We start from the raw sequence: 24,271 nt of genomic DNA on the forward strand, positions 1-24,271 counted from the left end.
TTTAACCGTATAAAAATTTAACGATTTTTACAGCGGAATAATAGTCAATTAACAGCAATGTTAATTGACTATTATTATTGTATTATTAGAAAGTTTTTGATAAATGGCATTACGTGTGTTTATTTTATATTTGTGTAATTTATAATAGAAAGTTAACTTACTAATAACTAAACGAATTGTTTAATTCATCGTTATGAACCGTACTGAAATGCTTTACATAATTCGCGTGATGTGCTGATTTAAGTTATCTAAAAAAAGAAAGTTTCCATGAATTTTTTAATTATAAACAGTAAAAATACTTTTCGGTTTATATAACTCGCATGACTAACGACAATTTAAAAATTTTGCTTAATTTCTATAATTAACTTGATGCATAAATATCGAAAATAATCAATGAATTCGCATGATTTACATAAATATTGCTGAAAATTATTTTACTTTCATTTATAGCATGACTAATAACATGTACTGTACAATATGAATTATACAAGTTATATAATATATAAATATAATTCATATAATAAAAAATATAATTCATAGGATAAATATATCCTATGAATTATACGACATCATAACATGCTTTAAGTAAATTAAGATTTAAAAAAATTATATTTCCAAAAAGTAATGAATTAAAACACTGTTAATTAATAAAAGGAAAATAACATTTAAATTGAATTTATCCTGTAAATACTGTTAACATAATTAAATTTATCTCGTAACATTAATTACAGCCTTATAGAATGTACTGTAACATAGCATTATTTTCAAAAAGCCACAAAAAGATATATTTATACATTTTTTTTTTTATAAATTTCGAACTTAATTAAAGTCAAAAAANTCAAGTAGTACCTGCCTGCCCGTCGGCGGAAGAAGTTTAATAAATTTGGTGGTAATTAAGTCTGTTCCGGGAGCTTTTTTTTTATAAATTTCGAACTTAATTAAAGTCAAAAAAAATTGTTTTGCTCTCAGTCTTTAAAAAAATCTATTTTTTAAATTCAGTTATAGAGCATGAACCAATTTTTAAGTTAAAAAATGCATTATAGTTCTCAATAAAAATAAAAAAACATCTTCCACGCGATAGGGTCAGAATATAGAATGACGAAATGTTTTTAGATGTTAATTAAAGTGAAGATATAAATGATATACTAAAAGTAAGAGTTGATTTATAGATCCTAACAGAATCGTTAGGATAAATTATATTTTTTTTTTTTAGTTTGAGTAACTTGAAGAATAACACATCGTAATTTGTACCCTCCGAAACTGGTTTCTATGGCTATTTTTATCGATTGGCATACATATAAATGTATTCTATCCTCCATAAATTCTTAATATATCTTGTTGTCAAAATTCTCGACTTGGTGCAAATTTATTTTTAATTCTCTTTTCACCGCTTGTAATTAATCAATTGGTTCTTCATAAATAAAGTATAAATGTTCCGATTAAATGAGAAACTGTTACATTTATTTTATCTTTGTAATTAAATATGGATTTCACGTTAAAATATTTATCGACTTTTAGGTAATAATATGAAATTTATATTGTTTAGCAATTTTGAAAATTGTTAACGACTTTAATAAAAGTATTTCTTAGTCATTTATTCTTTTGACTTTAATAAATTTTGTATTTTGTTATATTTAGACTTGAGATAATATATTATCAATAAATATGAAAAGTAATGCTAATAAATAAAGAAAAAAGTATTAAAAATTCAGCAACGAGTTGCATAACTTTCCCAGCAATAACATTTAAAACTACGTGGGCCGCCATCTATTATGATATTTCGTTTAAAAACTTTTTATATAATTAATTACCGGTATTATAAAATGGCAAAAGGCTAAACTTTGAGAATAGGGATGAGTTTTATTTTTAAAAAAAATTGTAAATTCTAATAACGAGTAAAATATTAAGTCCGACCCTACTCGAGATATGACAAACTATCCTCCTTTATCTTCCCACCCCGTTGGCTATTAACTACCAAAATTTAATAGCATTAATCGTCCTAATACACAAACTTTCCTGCAAAATTTCAGAAATTTTCGACAAAAAAGCACAGGAGTTATTAAACTTCAAACAGGGTGAACAAAATCGTGCCTTCCCCTCACACAGACACATTACTGCAACACCCATACATACAGAAAAAACAACCCTGAATTCTGTTGCATTTTTCGACATTTCAAGGTCCTTTGAATCCAAAAATGTAAAAATCTTTTGAGGGCCATTTTTTGACCGATCGTCATACTTTCCTCTGTTATATATAACAGAGCCGGGAAAGTAAAATGCTTTTAAAAACTACATTATTAGAAATGGAATAAAGAAAAGGAAAGCTTGTAAGAGAATGCTGGTATAGCATTGAAATATTAAAGAAAGATTTCTAGGAAAATGTCACTGTGGAATAGAATTAAAATATAAAAGGAATGTTAGAATCATATAAATCACGAATCCCAAACTCTTACTCGCAGTTTAACCGGCATGCCGGAAACCCCGGGATTTCCGGCATACTGGTCTCCCTCGTTTTTATGCTGGTCATTCCGCGAAAATACGGTATTAATATTGCAGATTAAAAGGGCATTACTACGGCCTATGGTGTTCCCGCCTAAATCCGCATTCAGGCGGAAACTTTCTGTGGATCGGCGCTGGCCCCAAACTATCCCACACAAAATTGCACAAAACTCAAAACCTTTCTGCAGTTTTTTTTTTCTAGATAGCTCGGAAAAGGCTTTGATCAAATAAATACTATGCGATACAATTACGTAAGGACCGCTGTATATCCATTATTTTTTTAAGGTTTTTCTTACCCCTTTACTATGTAAAAACAGCCAAAACAAGAATTGTTTGATTTTTGCGCTCCCTAGCAGAGCCTGTTACAAGCTGAAAATATATTGTCGAAGAGTACAATGTCCCATCTATATGTCTGCAAAATTTCATTAATTTATCTTGATGGTTAGATATAAAAAAATTAACAAAGAAGTCCATAAATATAATTTTCATATTAAACTTATTATTCGCAAACTGTTATCGCGTATTGATCCCTTATTGTTAAAAATAAAAAAAAGTGAATTTTAATTAGGAAAAGATTTTTGGAAAATTTTTTTAGCTCTTTTTTCCTTTTTTTTGGAGGATAATGGGACCCCTTGACCCACTCTGCGTACGCACTGCACATGACCATTTATTTTCGTTATTCATTGCATTTAAAACACGAATAAAAACTATTTTTCATTTATTTTCTTTCAGTATTATTTACTTTTTATGTGAAATTCTATTTCCTGTATACAGAAGGGAACTACTGTATACACAAAAAGTATAATAAAAATATGTTTAGACTTAACGAAGTATATGCTATTCCAAATGAAATTTTCGATTGCAACTTCCATAATAAGCTGGAACATTTTAAAAATAATATTTGTTTTGTCCAATAGATGAAAACTCGTAAAATGCCAAGTGATAGGCGTGTATGTTCGAGATTTAAATATATTTTCAACTAATCGCTAATGTTGTTAAGATTGATTCATTGTTGTTAAGAGTACATCGGTACCTACTTTCGGCTTTCGTCCAATCACCGACTAGAACGTATTTTATTTTTAACTTTCTCTAACCATCCACGAATTACTGCAAATGAATTTGTCAATTTTATAGTATAAAATTTATTAAGCGAACAATTATTCTGTACTATGTAGCAAAATTTTTTTAAGTTTATAAACAATTTTTTTAAATTGAAAAAAGCGTTATTATACATGCAATTATTAAAATTTACTGAAGTTTTTTTTTTTTTAAATTTCAGTTAATTTTAATAAATTAAAAGTTAAAAAACTTTTAACTAATTTATCTTATATTTTAAACAGATGTGTTTTAATAAATATAGGCTATGCAATTTATTTTATTTTCATAGTTGTTTGGCTACTTCTTTGTCCATCTCTATTGAGTTTCGTTTTGAAAAAAATTTGATATAAAATTAGAAATAAAATTTAGAATTTTATAGTTTCTAATATCGAGAATACAACCAAAATATCCAAACTTCTAAAATTTTATAACTTTAAATGATAGCTACTGTTTGAAATTTCAATATTCCCCGATTTGTTTCGAAATGTTATGATTTTACTTTTATGTAAATATTGCTGAAAGAGAATTTAAACAAAAAAAAAAAAACAAAATTTAAAATATTTTTAGAAAAATATGAACAATAGATACTCATAAAAACTAGTAAACAACGACTCCATCTCCATTATTAACAACACAACATCGGAAATTAAATTTATTAAGATTTCTTGAATGAGATTTGACGATATGTTGTGAACAATAAATACGAGTTTTCGAACGTATATTAATTTATAATGCCATACGAGTAGCATTTGTTTAACGTAGAAAAAAAATAATAATATAATTTAGAACGAACTTTAATTAAAATTTTAGATTTTTTAAAAAAGTATTATTTTAGAGATAACGAAGAGAAAATTCTTAATAAAGATAATAATTTTTTAATGATATTTATTTCTAAAATACCCTTGAGTTTTTGACATTTAAAAATTTTTTTCTTATTTTTACATATATTTTAAAATAGTAAATATGTGTTGTATACAGTAGAAAAACAGTTATTTCTATTATTATTCATTTTAAAATCTAAATAATTTTGTAGAAAATGATGTTATTAAATTTTCAAAGGATAATTATAATAAAGTAAAAAAATAATAATAATAATGAAGCATAAATGAAGTTTTCATCTGTGAGTAGCGCAGTGCTTTATGTAAAAATATATTTATTAAGATATAAGCTAATTTATAAGTTTTATGCTTGAAATAAGCTTTTTTATTTTGTTCTGTAATCTGTGGAGAGAACGGTGAACCTCCTTATATTGCGTTAATGGCTAGAGCTTCTTCTTATAACGTTATAGATGAAGTTATCAGCAGATAGGCTACCTGAATACCACGTTAGCTTGACCTAAATCTTTGTCAGTACGTTTATAAAAAGCTAAAAAATATATAGAATTTATCACAAAAACTCACAAACACTGATAAATAATATCTCAAAATCTTCAATACAAAATATATAAGCTCTATATTAAAGAAAAAAACCATTCGAAGATATAAGAAATCGAACTGTATTTAAGATATAAAAGCTCATAAAAATTATAAAATAGAGAAATTTAAGTAGAAAGTTTGATAAGACGTATAAGTTTTAATTGTTTAAATGAATTTTTTATTTGAAATAATTAATTTGAGGCAATTTCAATTAATTTAATTAATTATTTCGTCAAAATAATATTAATGTTATATAAAAGAATGAAATTTATTATATTGTAATTTTTTAACTTAAAATAATTTTTATAATAAATATTTTTTCATATATATAATATATACAGTCAAACCTCCAATAACGATCATCTCATAACAATGACCACATCTAAACAGAACAATTTTTTCAGGATTTTTTTTTACAAAATGCATAAAAACAACATGTAAACAACGGCCATTTTCATGTTTTCTTATGTGGTCGTTATTCAGAGGTTTTATTGTGTATAAATATATAAATAAATATATATATATATTTTATATATATATAAACACATATTCTATCTTATCTCTATAAGTAAAAAGCGCATACACAAAAATAAAAACGTTAACAAAATTTGAACTAAAAATAAAACAAATTATAAACTTACTTTTTAATTTTAATCATATTTTTAATATTCTAATTAGTTCGTTCTTTATATTAATTTATTTCTATTTAATTAATTATTATTAGCTTATCTAACAAAGCAACATTATGTGAATTCTTTTGCGTTTTAGAGAATTTTCGTATAAAAAATCATTACTTTTTGAGAAATTTAAATTTAAATTTTGCCTACAGAGCTTAAAATTACATTTATTTTTCATTCTTAAAATAAATTAATTCTGTTTAACGTGGAATTTTTAATTACGTATTAACTTTAGTCAACTTTTATAAAAATATATTTAAAACATTTGCATAATTTTCAATTTTATATATTTATTACAGACAAAAATTGATTTTAAAAAAAATATTTTAAATGCAAATTATTATTAATTTTTGATGAAATTAAATATATATTTGAAGTTATTATATTTAATAGAGAATCAATACATCTTTAAATTAGTTTTAAATTAGTTAATAGTTAAAGTCGATTTATTAAACTTGAATTAATTAAAATTAATTCTTAATTTTACTAAATTAAGTTTAATAAGTAAATTGCATTTAAATATATTTAAAAGTTTATTTTCGATATTTTTAAAACAGATTTTAAAAAAAACAATTGAAGGTATCATTTAATAAATTTGTATTTTAAAAAAACATTAAAATTACATTTTTATATAAAAATAATAAAAATTAAAATTATTTTAAAGATTTAAAATACTTGTTTTTATGAAATATCATTAAACATGTTCCTAAAATAAAAATTAAGTAGTTAAAAAAATATTTAAATATGTCGATATATACTTCAAAAAATACATTACATCATAAAAATTACTTATAAAATAATTTTGTTAAAATGGTATTTAATTTAATTTAAAAATAATAAATAAATATTTAAAATTTATGACAAAAACATTAGGAAATAAATTCTACAGATATTAAAAGTGCATTTTTATAAATTATATATAGGCCTATATACAGGATTATATCTACAAAATAAAACTTTAATTACTGGTAGATACATTTTTAAAAATTTCAACTTAAAAAAAATAAATAAAAATTTTATAACAAAAATAAAAAAATAAGTAAAATTTATTCGAAAATTTTTCGTAAGAAAAGATTGTTTTTATCTTTAATATACTCATCTTGTAGATAAGAAAAAAAACTGTAAACCTACATTCAGGTTATTGTATGATATGAAACAATGCTAGTGAGAAAAAATATTTGATCTCTAGAGAGATTTAGTAAAACAGATATCGTTTTTCTTTTCATATCAAGACAGGTAAAGTACGTTGAGGGACCCCGAGTCATATAATAAGCAACCTAAATTGGATTGTCTAGGGATCTGTTGGAGGAATAAGGACTCATATTCTCTGTAGATGCTTTCATCTGTTTATACGTCCAACAGTCCTGAAAGCGTTGGTTCTTTATCGTTATCCAGCAGATGGTTCTAACGTTTCTGTAATATCTTTACTTTCTCTTATAAAAATAATTGTCTATAGCTACTCTTCCTATTCAACTATTTTCTGGCTTATAATAAATTGATTCTGTTTTCAAGTTCTCTATTCCCTATTCAGTTAATTATGCGCAGACCTTAGAGGAATTTTTCAATATTGTGTCTAGACATAGTTAAATATGACTAATTAATAAATCACTTAAATATATTTGATAATACTTCTTTAGTTTGATTATAAATCGTGAAGATTGTAAAAGTTGGGGGAAAAATCTCTGAAATCCTTATTTCTGTAAGATTTTTAGGGATTTGTTATTTTAGAAACACACCTTGGGACTTTATTTCATCTTGTTAAAGAAAGAGTTTATCCATTGAACATCCGTTGAGACGTTGAAAATGCCTTTGTACCTTTGTTAAGAGATCTATCTGAGTTTGTTTTTCTTCTTTTTTTTTATAACTTAAGATGTAGTTTCCTTTCTTAACTTCATTTTATTTTCAAGGGATTTCATATCAATATCACTAAAACAAAACTAGATATTCTATTAAATTTTAATATATCTGAAACATTGGATGAAGAATCTTGTAAATATATATATTTATTCATTATATAAGTCAGAATTATGTTTCTAATGCAATACTTTCTCTTAAAAATTCACGATTCTCACTCATCGCACGTCTGAAATACTATTAAGTTTATGGGAACGTTTTGTCAATTTTTATTCATTTTGACGAAAACTATAATCTAAAACTGTACACTTTCATATCGTTGTATTCAGTTTTATTTGACATATCTTAGCTTTGGTTTTTGTTATTCATAACTTGAGATTTATCAAATGATGAGAATTTATCTGCTGTAAATTTATGTAGTTTTAAGTAGCGAAAATGATTTACAATATTATTATTCTTAGACATATCTTTAGTTTAAATGTATCACTTGTCTGAACTTTTAGCTAGAATTTAAATTTTTCTACTTATAAATATCTTCTCGTAAAAATTTTATGTCGATTCTTATATTAAGTTCTTCGAGTAACATGTTTATACGATTCAAGTATTGTCATGTAATTCTTTAAAAATATGAAAATAATTACGATGAGTCTAGAAAATCTATAAAATGTTTTAATAACAAAATTACCGAAATAATGAGTATAAATAATTGAAATAAATTATATTTAATATCGCCATTCGTTCATACGCTTTATTGTTTCAAGAAATTCATTTAGATTTGTGCTGCATCAATCATTTATCAGTGATAATTAAATATGAAGATCTTTTAAAAATTTCTTCAAGTTATTGTGTTGATGTAATAGTTATATTAATGAAAAACACTTTACTGGCCCTCAGTTTAACGGACAAGAAATTTCTGCCTTAAAGTAAAAATTTAGAAACTTTTTTTTCAATTGCGAATGGAACAAGCTAAAAGGTTGAGTCAATGAGTATAAATTACTCAATGCATAGTACGTTGTAATAATATTTTATTCATACTTACTCGTAAACGCTATAATAACATTTTAATATATCTTGTACAGTGCATTGTATGTTTTTGAAATGCACTCGATTTAATGTAACGGTTCTTAACGGAATTCGTGGACTTGAAAGAGTAAAATCGTTTACGCTCATTAGAACTTTGAAATTTTTAATTATTGTGTTAAGAAAGAAGTACGTATATTACCATATCATACGGTTTTTTGTTTTAATAAATGCATTTTTATATAACTGGTTTTTTAGTAATTTTATTTTATGCGTTTAAAAACATTATTCCTTGAAGGGGTCTGTGACTTTCACCTGACTTGAAAAGGGATTCATGTAACAAAAAAGGTTAAGAACTTTTGGCAATGGTAGCTACCCCTTTCTTCCGGATAGTTCGTTAAATCGGGACCTACTGTATGTTTTTAAATTTCATAAGTTGAAAAATATTAATTTTAAAATTATAAATAATTATATAGTTAATTTTTGAATTCTGTTACGGCTAACGGGAATCTTAGCCGGGCACAAGTTTAATGTGGTCGACACCCGAAAGTCCGTACTGCAAGGTTCAAATCTATTCTGGGGTATACGTTCGTTCTTCTTACTTCGCACTCGCCGACATCCTAGCAACAAGTGACCAAATAACAAAGTGTCTGAACCTGCGGTTCCTCTCGTACCATGCAGGATTACTCTCGCATCGACTACCGTTTCCGTGGCTAGGGAACTTCTGCCTTAGGGGTGTTCAGTCATAATCCCACAAATAACAGCTTCTCACCACTGTCAACTCGACCACGTACATGTACCAAGTGTCCGTTACAAATTCGAGTATGTATTTTAGGAGTACTGTTCAGGTAACTAGTTCAATGTCGATATTTAAATTATACGTATAATATGTATAATTTATAAATGTATAATAAATTTATAAATTATTATTGTATTCAACGATAGAAAATATACTATATTGTATATAATGTGCGTATGGAATATAATATGGAACAATAGTACCAAATTTTTTCCCTATCGATTGAATTTCGAAGTTTTTCCCGAAAATCAAAACCGCGTACACAGGATAATATGAGTTTGGTTGCGATTTAACCAATAATTCTTTCTAAAGAGAGCACTGAACATTTACTCTAATTATGATCACTCAGTATTTCATCCCATCTTAATTGCTGTTTATTATTTTCAAGAAATAAAACATTTAACGTTCTATTAAATAATTAAACAACTTGTCCTAACGAATACCAGTTTTAACTTTTTAAGTCTTGTATTTCAGTAATATCTTTCAGAAATGCTCCTAAGTATGAAACTGTTTATTATTATGGTTCCTGTGTTGAAATAATTAAATGTATTGTTTTTATTTGAATTTGTTAAACATGCTCCGAAAATTTGTGTAATTTTTCTTCTGTCAACTATATACTCGTATGATAACATGAAACATTTTTATTAGTAAGAAATACTCCTCTTTTAATGAGACTGATGTTGATGAATGTTGTTATCATTGCAAGTATTCAATACTATTTGGAAATTTATACATAACAAGAAATAATTTACTAGCAAGCTATTCATGTTTAAATACTATTTATGTAAGAAAATCTACGAATTTATTCATTCTGCATTGAATAATATCCAATATTATACCGAATGAATGTTGTTTATCTCATGCCAAGTATTATGTGATACAAGAAAGAAAACATCTTGTTTACAAGTAAGAATATTTTTTTTCTCCCTAATAACATTATCATAAAAACCAATACATGTTATTGAATTTGATTCGTATTATGAATAACATTGTTTCTAAAATTAATGTAGTTGTTTAGTAGCTATTATTTACGCACTATACATTAAAAAAAGTTACATCTTGTTCGATAGAACGAAACAGTTCTTACAGTTTGTTATCCATTCAATTTCACTATATGTCTATCAATCTTTCTGACAAACAACAGAACATCTCAGATAATTTACAGCAAGGACACCACTTACATCTCAAATCTATCTTTCTATATACTTTGTTAGTTGCCTGTCATACGAATTTTTGTCTGATATTTGCCATTCTGTTCTCTCCGCATCTGTATAGAATCAATTCATAAGAAGTAAAATAGCTTAAGCAAATGCAAGAACTTTGATCCTTATTGAGAAATTAGGTTCATTACAATTCGAAGATTGTCTATAATTGAAACGAACCTATTTAATTGCCTCGGTTCATTCAATTAATTTGCTCGACCAAACGTAAGTATCATATCAATGAGGAGTTTCAATCGTTTAATTACTGTACTATTTGTATATTTTCGCGTGTAATTTATATTATATTATTAAATTTATATTATTTACTTTATCAAGAATTAGAATTTTAAAATCTTATTATTTAGTATATTTAATTTATAATATTTAAGGTATTTACATTAGTCAAAACTATTATTGCAATGTAATATTACCAGATTTTTAAAATTGAACTTCTGTCCATCTGACAGCCTTTCCGTTGTTATTGAATGTGAAATTTTTAGATGTTGGACTATTAATGAAATTTTCTGAAAAGTCAATCCGAATTCGAACCTCATCCTTTAAGACTCAGATATACGTCTTAGATACATCGGCCACCCGTTATCCATCTGGCAACTTTCTACCTTATCGGAGAAAGAAGCAAAGTTTTGCCGTTCGTATCACGTCCTACAAGTTCAAACATGCACAGAAACTGAGAATTAAACTGAAAATTAAACTGGGAATCTCAAAACATGAAATATCTAAGAAAATTGCGTTATTTAACCAGTAAAACATATTAAGTTCTCGCAAAAAATGAAATATAGAAATTCTAAATACAGCAAAAGTTGTGTAAATCGGAAGCGCTCTATACCGAATTATTTTTTCCGTTTAGATTTCTGTTTTAGACACGTATTACTTTAACCTTTTTTTGTTGTTTCCACTCTATGAGCACTGAAAGACCTTTTTTTTATATCCGTTGTGAGTTTGGCCAGGCTCACAATGAGAGGGTGGTGAGAAACGGGACCTAACATATCTGGGATAGACCACCCCTGAAAAATTCATGAATCTAAATAACATAAATAAATTATTATTTTTATTTTTTATTATAAGAAAATAAATAACATAATTAAAGTTTATTGGATAAAGTTTTATTCGATAAATTTATATTAATATTTTTTATTGGAAATATAAATGAATTTTACAGTAAAAAATTTTAATTAAGTTTTATTTGTTGATAATATTAATAAAATTACCTTCATATTTCACTTAGTATAAAAGTAATAGAATAACTATACAGTATATAATTTTTAATTAATAATAAATCTTGCTTCATTTAAAATGTGTAAATAATAAATTAAATTCAATATTAATCTATTGGCATTTACTTTTATGGTTTTTGATCTGTGAAATTACATTTTATGTCTTTAATTCATATGTAAAAAAAATATGATTTTAAACAAAAAGAAGTTGGATTTTTTTTTCAAATCATAAAATGAAAAACAAAAATCTTTTGCAAATCGATACTGTAAATTTATTTTTATTCTCTTTTTATGTTTAGCTTTAGGATACATGAGCTTAAAAGTGGTGAGGACGCCAAAAATAAAGTACAGTTTTGAATCGATCTGTCGCTTACTCTACTTATATGACGTGAAAAGGATGAAGGAAGTGAAGGATTTGTGCTATTTTTTATTTCGTACTTTTCATAAAATTTGTTATAAATGTATATATTTCGTATTAATTATTTCTTTATAAATTTGTTAATTGTTATTGTATACAAGTTATGAAAACAAGTTTTTTAATGCTGTTACTACTTTAATAAGAGAAAAAAAAAATTTTCACTTGTTAAATAATCACTTATAAGAGTTAAAATTAATTTTATTAATTAATATATAAAGTCGTTATATATTTATTACACACTTTGTTTGTTGAGAAAATAAGAGGAGTTATAAACAGAGTTGATTAATAAAGCATCTAACACAGAATCATCTGCTGCAAGACGAATCGATTAGGAAAATCCCAGACAAAAGGAAGTAAAAATGGCGAAGTTCGTTATGTGTATCGTGATATATATAAAATATTTAATACGAAAAATAATTGTGTTTAGTCGAGAGACTATATGATTTAAATGTTTAATGCAATTTTTATAGAGTTATTATAGAATTTAATGTACAATTTTTGCTTAAATTTCAACAATAAGCGGAATCTTAAATTAGTTATCTCGAAAAAATTAAGTTTTAGTGAATAGATTGTAAATAATTGCATATTTGGAAAATATGTAATCAAATATTTTGAAAAATTTGATTATTAAGATGCAAGTAAATAGCAAAATATCGAGATAGAGATGTATAAACTTCGTTAGTTTCGGAAGTACTCATTATTTTCAAAAATTAATATTTACTTTAAAGGAACAAAAGATTTTTTAAAATAAAAGTTATTTATAATATTGTTAAATACTTAAGAATACTTTTAAGGAAATACNGTGAATTTTAATTAGGAAAAGATTTTTGGAAAATTTTTTTAGCTCTTTTTTCCTTTTTTTTGGAGGATAATGGGACCCCTTGACCCACTCTGCGTACGCACTGCACATGACCATTTATTTTCGTTATTCATTGCATTTAAAACACGAATAAAAACTATTTTTCATTTATTTTCTTTCAGTATTATTTACTTTTTATGTGAAATTCTATTTCCTGTATACAGAAGGGAACTACTGTATACACAAAAAGTATAATAAAAATATGTTTAGACTTAACGAAGTATATGCTATTCCAAATGAAATTTTCGATTGCAACTTCCATAATAAGCTGGAACATTTTAAAAATAATATTTGTTTTGTCCAATAGATGAAAACTCGTAAAATGCCAAGTGATAGGCGTGTATGTTCGAGATTTAAATATATTTTCAACTAATCGCTAATGTTGTTAAGATTGATTCATTGTTGTTAAGAGTACATCGGTACCTACTTTCGGCTTTCGTCCAATCACCGACTAGAACGTATTTTATTTTTAACTTTCTCTAACCATCCACGAATTACTGCAAATGAATTTGTCAATTTTATAGTATAAAATTTATTAAGCGAACAATTATTCTGTACTATGTAGCAAAATTTTTTTAAGTTTATAAACAATTTTTTTAAATTGAAAAAAGCGTTATTATACATGCAATTATTAAAATTTACTGAAGTTTTTTTTTTTTTAAATTTCAGTTAATTTTAATAAATTAAAAGTTAAAAAACTTTTAACTAATTTATCTTATATTTTAAACAGATGTGTTTTAATAAATATAGGCTATGCAATTTATTTTATTTTCATAGTTGTTTGGCTACTTCTTTGTCCATCTCTATTGAGTTTCGTTTTGAAAAAAATTTGATATAAAATTAGAAATAAAATTTAGAATTTTATAGTTTCTAATATCGAGAATACAACCAAAATATCCAAACTTCTAAAATTTTATAACTTTAAATGATAGCTACTGTTTGAAATTTCAATATTCCCCGATTTGTTTCGAAATGTTATGATTTTACTTTTATGTAAATATTGCTGAAAGAGAATTTAAACAAAAAAAAAAAAACAAAATTTAAAATATTTTTAGAAAAATATGAACAATAGATACTCATAAAAACTAGTAAACAACGACTCCATCTCCATTATTAACAACACAACATCGGAAATTAAATTTATTAAGATTTCTTGAATGAGATTTGACGATATGTTGTGAACAATAAATACGAGTTTTCGAACGTATATTAATTTATAATGCCATACGAGTAGCATTTGTTTAACGTAGAAAAAAAATAATAATATAATTTAGAACGAACTTTAATTAAAATTTTAGATTTTTTAAAAAAGTATTATTTTAGAGATAACGAAGAGAAAATTCTTAATAAAGATAATAATTTTTTAATGATATTTATTTCTAAAATACCCTTGAGTTTTTGACATTTAAAAATTTTTTTCTTATTTTTACATATATTTTAAAATAGTAAATATGTGTTGTATACAGTAGAAAAACAGTTATTTCTATTATTATTCATTTTAAAATCTAAATAATTTTGTAGAAAATGATGTTATTAAATTTTCAAAGGATAATTATAATAAAGTAAAAAAATAATAATAATAATGAAGCATAAATGAAGTTTTCATCTGTGAGTAGCGCAGTGCTTTATGTAAAAATATATTTATTAAGATATAAGCTAATTTATAAGTTTTATGCTTGAAATAAGCTTTTTTATTTTGTTCTGTAATCTGTGGAGAGAACGGTGAACCTCCTTATATTGCGTTAATGGCTAGAGCTTCTTCTTATAACGTTATAGATGAAGTTATCAGCAGATAGGCTACCTGAATACCACGTTAGCTTGACCTAAATCTTTGTCAGTACGTTTATAAAAAGCTAAAAAATATATAGAATTTATCACAAAAACTCACAAACACTGATAAATAATATCTCAAAATCTTCAATACAAAATATATAAGCTCTATATTAAAGAAAAAAACCATTCGAAGATATAAGAAATCGAACTGTATTTAAGATATAAAAGCTCATAAAAATTATAAAATAGAGAAATTTAAGTAGAAAGTTTGATAAGACGTATAAGTTTTAATTGTTTAAATGAATTTTTTATTTGAAATAATTAATTTGAGGCAATTTCAATTAATTTAATTAATTATTTCGTCAAAATAATATTAATGTTATATAAAAGAATGAAATTTATTATATTGTAATTTTTTAACTTAAAATAATTTTTATAATAAATATTTTTTCATATATATAATATATACAGTCAAACCTCCAATAACGATCATCTCATAACAATGACCACATCTAAACAGAACAATTTTTTCAGGATTTTTTTTTACAAAATGCATAAAAACAACATGTAAACAACGGCCATTTTCATGTTTTCTTATGTGGTCGTTATTCAGAGGTTTTATTGTGTATAAATATATAAATAAATATATATATATATTTTATATATATATAAACACATATTCTATCTTATCTCTATAAGTAAAAAGCGCATACACAAAAATAAAAACGTTAACAAAATTTGAACTAAAAATAAAACAAATTATAAACTTACTTTTTAATTTTAATCATATTTTTAATATTCTAATTAGTTCGTTCTTTATATTAATTTATTTCTATTTAATTAATTATTATTAGCTTATCTAACAAAGCAACATTATGTGAATTCTTTTGCGTTTTAGAGAATTTTCGTATAAAAAATCATTACTTTTTGAGAAATTTAAATTTAAATTTTGCCTACAGAGCTTAAAATTACATTTATTTTTCATTCTTAAAATAAATTAATTCTGTTTAACGTGGAATTTTTAATTACGTATTAACTTTAGTCAACTTTTATAAAAATATATTTAAAACATTTGCATAATTTTCAATTTTATATATTTATTACAGACAAAAATTGATTTTAAAAAAAATATTTTAAATGCAAATTATTATTAATTTTTGATGAAATTAAATATATATTTGAAGTTATTATATTTAATAGAGAATCAATACATCTTTAAATTAGTTTTAAATTAGTTAATAGTTAAAGTCGATTTATTAAACTTGAATTAATTAAAATTAATTCTTAATTTTACTAAATTAAGTTTAATAAGTAAATTGCATTTAAATATATTTAAAAGTTTATTTTCGATATTTTTAAAACAGATTTTAAAAAAAACAATTGAAGGTATCATTTAATAAATTTGTATTTTAAAAAAACATTAAAANAATAATAATGAAGCATAAATGAAGTTTTCATCTGTGAGTAGCGCAGTGCTTTATGTAAAAATATATTTATTAAGATATAAGCTAATTTATAAGTTTTATGCTTGAAATAAGCTTTTTTATTTTGTTCTGTAATCTGTGGAGAGAACGGTGAACCTCCTTATATTGCGTTAATGGCTAGAGCTTCTTCTTATAACGTTATAGATGAAGTTATCAGCAGATAGGCTACCTGAATACCACGTTAGCTTGACCTAAATCTTTGTCAGTACGTTTATAAAAAGCTAAAAAATATATAGAATTTATCACAAAAACTCACAAACACTGATAAATAATATCTCAAAATCTTCAATACAAAATATATAAGCTCTATATTAAAGAAAAAAACCATTCGAAGATATAAGAAATCGAACTGTATTTAAGATATAAAAGCTCATAAAAATTATAAAATAGAGAAATTTAAGTAGAAAGTTTGATAAGACGTATAAGTTTTAATTGTTTAAATGAATTTTTTATTTGAAATAATTAATTTGAGGCAATTTCAATTAATTTAATTAATTATTTCGTCAAAATAATATTAATGTTATATAAAAGAATGAAATTTATTATATTGTAATTTTTTAACTTAAAATAATTTTTATAATAAATATTTTTTCATATATATAATATATACAGTCAAACCTCCAATAACGATCATCTCATAACAATGACCACATCTAAACAGAACAATTTTTTCAGGATTTTTTTTTACAAAATGCATAAAAACAACATGTAAACAACGGCCATTTTCATGTTTTCTTATGTGGTCGTTATTCAGAGGTTTTATTGTGTATAAATATATAAATAAATATATATATATATTTTATATATATATAAACACATATTCTATCTTATCTCTATAAGTAAAAAGCGCATACACAAAAATAAAAACGTTAACAAAATTTGAACTAAAAATAAAACAAATTATAAACTTACTTTTTAATTTTAATCATATTTTTAATATTCTAATTAGTTCGTTCTTTATATTAATTTATTTCTATTTAATTAATTATTATTAGCTTATCTAACAAAGCAACATTATGTGAATTCTTTTGCGTTTTAGAGAATTTTCGTATAAAAAATCATTACTTTTTGAGAAATTTAAATTTAAATTTTGCCTACAGAGCTTAAAATTACATTTATTTTTCATTCTTAAAATAAATTAATTCTGTTTAACGTGGAATTTTTAATTACGTATTAACTTTAGTCAACTTTTATAAAAATATATTTAAAACATTTGCATAATTTTCAATTTTATATATTTATTACAGACAAAAATTGATTTTAAAAAAAATATTTTAAATGCAAATTATTATTAATTTTTGATGAAATTAAATATATATTTGAAGTTATTATATTTAATAGAGAATCAATACATCTTTAAATTAGTTTTAAATTAGTTAATAGTTAAAGTCGATTTATTAAACTTGAATTAATTAAAATTAATTCTTAATTTTACTAAATTAAGTTTAATAAGTAAATTGCATTTAAATATATTTAAAAGTTTATTTTCGATATTTTTAAAACAGATTTTAAAAAAAACAATTGAAGGTATCATTTAATAAATTTGTATTTTAAAAAAACATTAAAATTACATTTTTATATAAAAATAATAAAAATTAAAATTATTTTAAAGATTTAAAATACTTGTTTTTATGAAATATCATTAAACATGTTCCTAAAATAAAAATTAAGTAGTTAAAAAAATATTTAAATATGTCGATATATACTTCAAAAAATACATTACATCATAAAAATTACTTATAAAATAATTTTGTTAAAATGGTATTTAATTTAATTTAAAAATAATAAATAAATATTTAAAATTTATGACAAAAACATTAGGAAATAAATTCTACAGATATTAAAAGTGCATTTTTATAAATTATATATAGGCCTATATACAGGATTATATCTACAAAATAAAACTTTAATTACTGGTAGATACATTTTTAAAAATTTCAACTTAAAAAAAATAAATAAAAATTTTATAACAAAAATAAAAAAATAAGTAAAATTTATTCGAAAATTTTTCGTAAGAAAAGATTGTTTTTATCTTTAATATACTCATCTTGTAGATAAGAAAAAAAACTGTAAACCTACATTCAGGTTATTGTATGATATGAAACAATGCTAGTGAGAAAAAATATTTGATCTCTAGAGAGATTTAGTAAAACAGATATCGTTTTTCTTTTCATATCAAGACAGGTAAAGTACGTTGAGGGACCCCGAGTCATATAATAAGCAACCTAAATTGGATTGTCTAGGGATCTGTTGGAGGAATAAGGACTCATATTCTCTGTAGATGCTTTCATCTGTTTATACGTCCAACAGTCCTGAAAGCGTTGGTTCTTTATCGTTATCCAGCAGATGGTTCTAACGTTTCTGTAATATCTTTACTTTCTCTTATAAAAATAATTGTCTATAGCTACTCTTCCTATTCAACTATTTTCTGGCTTATAATAAATTGATTCTGTTTTCAAGTTCTCTATTCCCTATTCAGTTAATTATGCGCAGACCTTAGAGGAATTTTTCAATATTGTGTCTAGACATAGTTAAATATGACTAATTAATAAATCACTTAAATATATTTGATAATACTTCTTTAGTTTGATTATAAATCGTGAAGATTGTAAAAGTTGGGGGAAAAATCTCTGAAATCCTTATTTCTGTAAGATTTTTAGGGATTTGTTATTTTAGAAACACACCTTGGGACTTTATTTCATCTTGTTAAAGAAAGAGTTTATCCATTGAACATCCGTTGAGACGTTGAAAATGCCTTTGTACCTTTGTTAAGAGATCTATCTGAGTTTGTTTTTCTTCTTTTTTTTTATAACTTAAGATGTAGTTTCCTTTCTTAACTTCATTTTATTTTCAAGGGATTTCATATCAATATCACTAAAACAAAACTAGATATTCTATTAAATTTTAATATATCTGAAACATTGGATGAAGAATCTTGTAAATATATATATTTATTCATTATATAAGTCAGAATTATGTTTCTAATGCAATACTTTCTCTTAAAAATTCACGATTCTCACTCATCGCACGTCTGAAATACTATTAAGTTTATGGGAACGTTTTGTCAATTTTTATTCATTTTGACGAAAACTATAATCTAAAACTGTACACTTTCATATCGTTGTATTCAGTTTTATTTGACATATCTTAGCTTTGGTTTTTGTTATTCATAACTTGAGATTTATCAAATGATGAGAATTTATCTGCTGTAAATTTATGTAGTTTTAAGTAGCGAAAATGATTTACAATATTATTATTCTTAGACATATCTTTAGTTTAAATGTATCACTTGTCTGAACTTTTAGCTAGAATTTAAATTTTTCTACTTATAAATATCTTCTCGTAAAAATTTTATGTCGATTCTTATATTAAGTTCTTCGAGTAACATGTTTATACGATTCAAGTATTGTCATGTAATTCTTTAAAAATATGAAAATAATTACGATGAGTCTAGAAAATCTATAAAATGTTTTAATAACAAAATTACCGAAATAATGAGTATAAATAATTGAAATAAATTATATTTAATATCGCCATTCGTTCATACGCTTTATTGTTTCAAGAAATTCATTTAGATTTGTGCTGCATCAATCATTTATCAGTGATAATTAAATATGAAGATCTTTTAAAAATTTCTTCAAGTTATTGTGTTGATGTAATAGTTATATTAATGAAAAACACTTTACTGGCCCTCAGTTTAACGGACAAGAAATTTCTGCCTTAAAGTAAAAATTTAGAAACTTTTTTTTCAATTGCGAATGGAACAAGCTAAAAGGTTGAGTCAATGAGTATAAATTACTCAATGCATAGTACGTTGTAATAATATTTTATTCATACTTACTCGTAAACGCTATAATAACATTTTAATATATCTTGTACAGTGCATTGTATGTTTTTGAAATGCACTCGATTTAATGTAACGGTTCTTAACGGAATTCGTGGACTTGAAAGAGTAAAATCGTTTACGCTCATTAGAACTTTGAAATTTTTAATTATTGTGTTAAGAAAGAAGTACGTATATTACCATATCATACGGTTTTTTGTTTTAATAAATGCATTTTTATATAACTGGTTTTTTAGTAATTTTATTTTATGCGTTTAAAAACATTATTCCTTGAAGGGGTCTGTGACTTTCACCTGACTTGAAAAGGGATTCATGTAACAAAAAAGGTTAAGAACTTTTGGCAATGGTAGCTACCCCTTTCTTCCGGATAGTTCGTTAAATCGGGACCTACTGTATGTTTTTAAATTTCATAAGTTGAAAAATATTAATTTTAAAATTATAAATAATTATATAGTTAATTTTTGAATTCTGTTACGGCTAACGGGAATCTTAGCCGGGCACAAGTTTAATGTGGTCGACACCCGAAAGTCCGTACTGCAAGGTTCAAATCTATTCTGGGGTATACGTTCGTTCTTCTTACTTCGCACTCGCCGACATCCTAGCAACAAGTGACCAAATAACAAAGTGTCTGAACCTGCGGTTCCTCTCGTACCATGCAGGATTACTCTCGCATCGACTACCGTTTCCGTGGCTAGGGAACTTCTGCCTTAGGGGTGTTCAGTCATAATCCCACAAATAACAGCTTCTCACCACTGTCAACTCGACCACGTACATGTACCAAGTGTCCGTTACAAATTCGAGTATGTATTTTAGGAGTACTGTTCAGGTAACTAGTTCAATGTCGATATTTAAATTATACGTATAATATGTATAATTTATAAATGTATAATAAATTTATAAATTATTATTGTATTCAACGATAGAAAATATACTATATTGTATATAATGTGCGTATGGAATATAATATGGAACAATAGTACCAAATTTTTTCCCTATCGATTGAATTTCGAAGTTTTTCCCGAAAATCAAAACCGCGTACACAGGATAATATGAGTTTGGTTGCGATTTAACCAATAATTCTTTCTAAAGAGAGCACTGAACATTTACTCTAATTATGATCACTCAGTATTTCATCCCATCTTAATTGCTGTTTATTATTTTCAAGAAATAAAACATTTAACGTTCTATTAAATAATTAAACAACTTGTCCTAACGAATACCAGTTTTAACTTTTTAAGTCTTGTATTTCAGTAATATCTTTCAGAAATGCTCCTAAGTATGAAACTGTTTATTATTATGGTTCCTGTGTTGAAATAATTAAATGTATTGTTTTTATTTGAATTTGTTAAACATGCTCCGAAAATTTGTGTAATTTTTCTTCTGTCAACTATATACTCGTATGATAACATGAAACATTTTTATTAGTAAGAAATACTCCTCTTTTAATGAGACTGATGTTGATGAATGTTGTTATCATTGCAAGTATTCAATACTATTTGGAAATTTATACATAACAAGAAATAATTTACTAGCAAGCTATTCATGTTTAAATACTATTTATGTAAGAAAATCTACGAATTTATTCATTCTGCATTGAATAATATCCAATATTATACCGAATGAATGTTGTTTATCTCATGCCAAGTATTATGTGATACAAGAAAGAAAACATCTTGTTTACAAGTAAGAATATTTTTTTTCTCCCTAATAACATTATCATAAAAACCAATACATGTTATTGAATTTGATTCGTATTATGAATAACATTGTTTCTAAAATTAATGTAGTTGTTTAGTAGCTATTATTTACGCACTATACATTAAAAAAAGTTACATCTTGTTCGATAGAACGAAACAGTTCTTACAGTTTGTTATCCATTCAATTTCACTATATGTCTATCAATCTTTCTGACAAACAACAGAACATCTCAGATAATTTACAGCAAGGACACCACTTACATCTCAAATCTATCTTTCTATATACTTTGTTAGTTGCCTGTCATACGAATTTTTGTCTGATATTTGCCATTCTGTTCTCTCCGCATCTGTATAGAATCAATTCATAAGAAGTAAAATAGCTTAAGCAAATGCAAGAACTTTGATCCTTATTGAGAAATTAGGTTCATTACAATTCGAAGATTGTCTATAATTGAAACGAACCTATTTAATTGCCTCGGTTCATTCAATTAATTTGCTCGACCAAACGTAAGTATCATATCAATGAGGAGTTTCAATCGTTTAATTACTGTACTATTTGTATATTTTCGCGTGTAATTTATATTATATTATTAAATTTATATTATTTACTTTATCAAGAATTAGAATTTTAAAATCTTATTATTTAGTATATTTAATTTATAATATTTAAGGTATTTACATTAGTCAAAACTATTATTGCAATGTAATATTACCAGATTTTTAAAATTGAACTTCTGTCCATCTGACAGCCTTTCCGTTGTTATTGAATGTGAAATTTTTAGATGTTGGACTATTAATGAAATTTTCTGAAAAGTCAATCCGAATTCGAACCTCATCCTTTAAGACTCAGATATACGTCTTAGATACATCGGCCACCCGTTATCCATCTGGCAACTTTCTACCTTATCGGAGAAAGAAGCAAAGTTTTGCCGTTCGTATCACGTCCTACAAGTTCAAACATGCACAGAAACTGAGAATTAAACTGAAAATTAAACTGGGAATCTCAAAACATGAAATATCTAAGAAAATTGCGTTATTTAACCAGTAAAACATATTAAGTTCTCGCAAAAAATGAAATATAGAAATTCTAAATACAGCAAAAGTTGTGTAAATCGGAAGCGCTCTATACCGAATTATTTTTTCCGTTTAGATTTCTGTTTTAGACACGTATTACTTTAACCTTTTTTTGTTGTTTCCACTCTATGAGCACTGAAAGACCTTTTTTTTATATCCGTTGTGAGTTTGGCCAGGCTCACAATGAGAGGGTGGTGAGAAACGGGACCTAACATATCTGGGATAGACCACCCCTGAAAAATTCATGAATCTAAATAACATAAATAAATTATTATTTTTATTTTTTATTATAAGAAAATAAATAACATAATTAAAGTTTATTGGATAAAGTTTTATTCGATAAATTTATATTAATATTTTTTATTGGAAATATAAATGAATTTTACAGTAAAAAATTTTAATTAAGTTTTATTTGTTGATAATATTAATAAAATTACCTTCATATTTCACTTAGTATAAAAGTAATAGAATAACTATACAGTATATAATTTTTAATTAATAATAAATCTTGCTTCATTTAAAATGTGTAAATAATAAATTAAATTCAATATTAATCTATTGGCATTTACTTTTATGGTTTTTGATCTGTGAAATTACATTTTATGTCTTTAATTCATATGTAAAAAAAATATGATTTTAAACAAAAAGAAGTTGGATTTTTTTTTCAAATCATAAAATGAAAAACAAAAATCTTTTGCAAATCGATACTGTAAATTTATTTTTATTCTCTTTTTATGTTTAGCTTTAGGATACATGAGCTTAAAAGTGGTGAGGACGCCAAAAATAAAGTACAGTTTTGAATCGATCTGTCGCTTACTCTACTTATATGACGTGAAAAGGATGAAGGAAGTGAAGGATTTGTGCTATTTTTTATTTCGTACTTTTCATAAAATTTGTTATAAATGTATATATTTCGTATTAATTATTTCTTTATAAATTTGTTAATTGTTATTGTATACAAGTTATGAAAACAAGTTTTTTAATGCTGTTACTACTTTAATAAGAGAAAAAAAAAATTTTCACTTGTTAAATAATCACTTATAAGAGTTAAAATTAATTTTATTAATTAATATATAAAGTCGTTATATATTTATTACACACTTTGTTTGTTGAGAAAATAAGAGGAGTTATAAACAGAGTTGATTAATAAAGCATCTAACACAGAATCATCTGCTGCAAGACGAATCGATTAGGAAAATCCCAGACAAAAGGAAGTAAAAATGGCGAAGTTCGTTATGTGTATCGTGATATATATAAAATATTTAATACGAAAAATAATTGTGTTTAGTCGAGAGACTATATGATTTAAATGTTTAATGCAAT

The sequence above is a fragment of the Centruroides sculpturatus genome, unplaced genomic scaffold (assembly GCF_000671375.1).
Source record: "Centruroides sculpturatus isolate CEXI.00-Female unplaced genomic scaffold, Cexi_2.0 scaffold145, whole genome shotgun sequence".
NCBI classification, from domain to species: Eukaryota; Metazoa; Arthropoda; class Arachnida; order Scorpiones; family Buthidae; genus Centruroides; species Centruroides sculpturatus.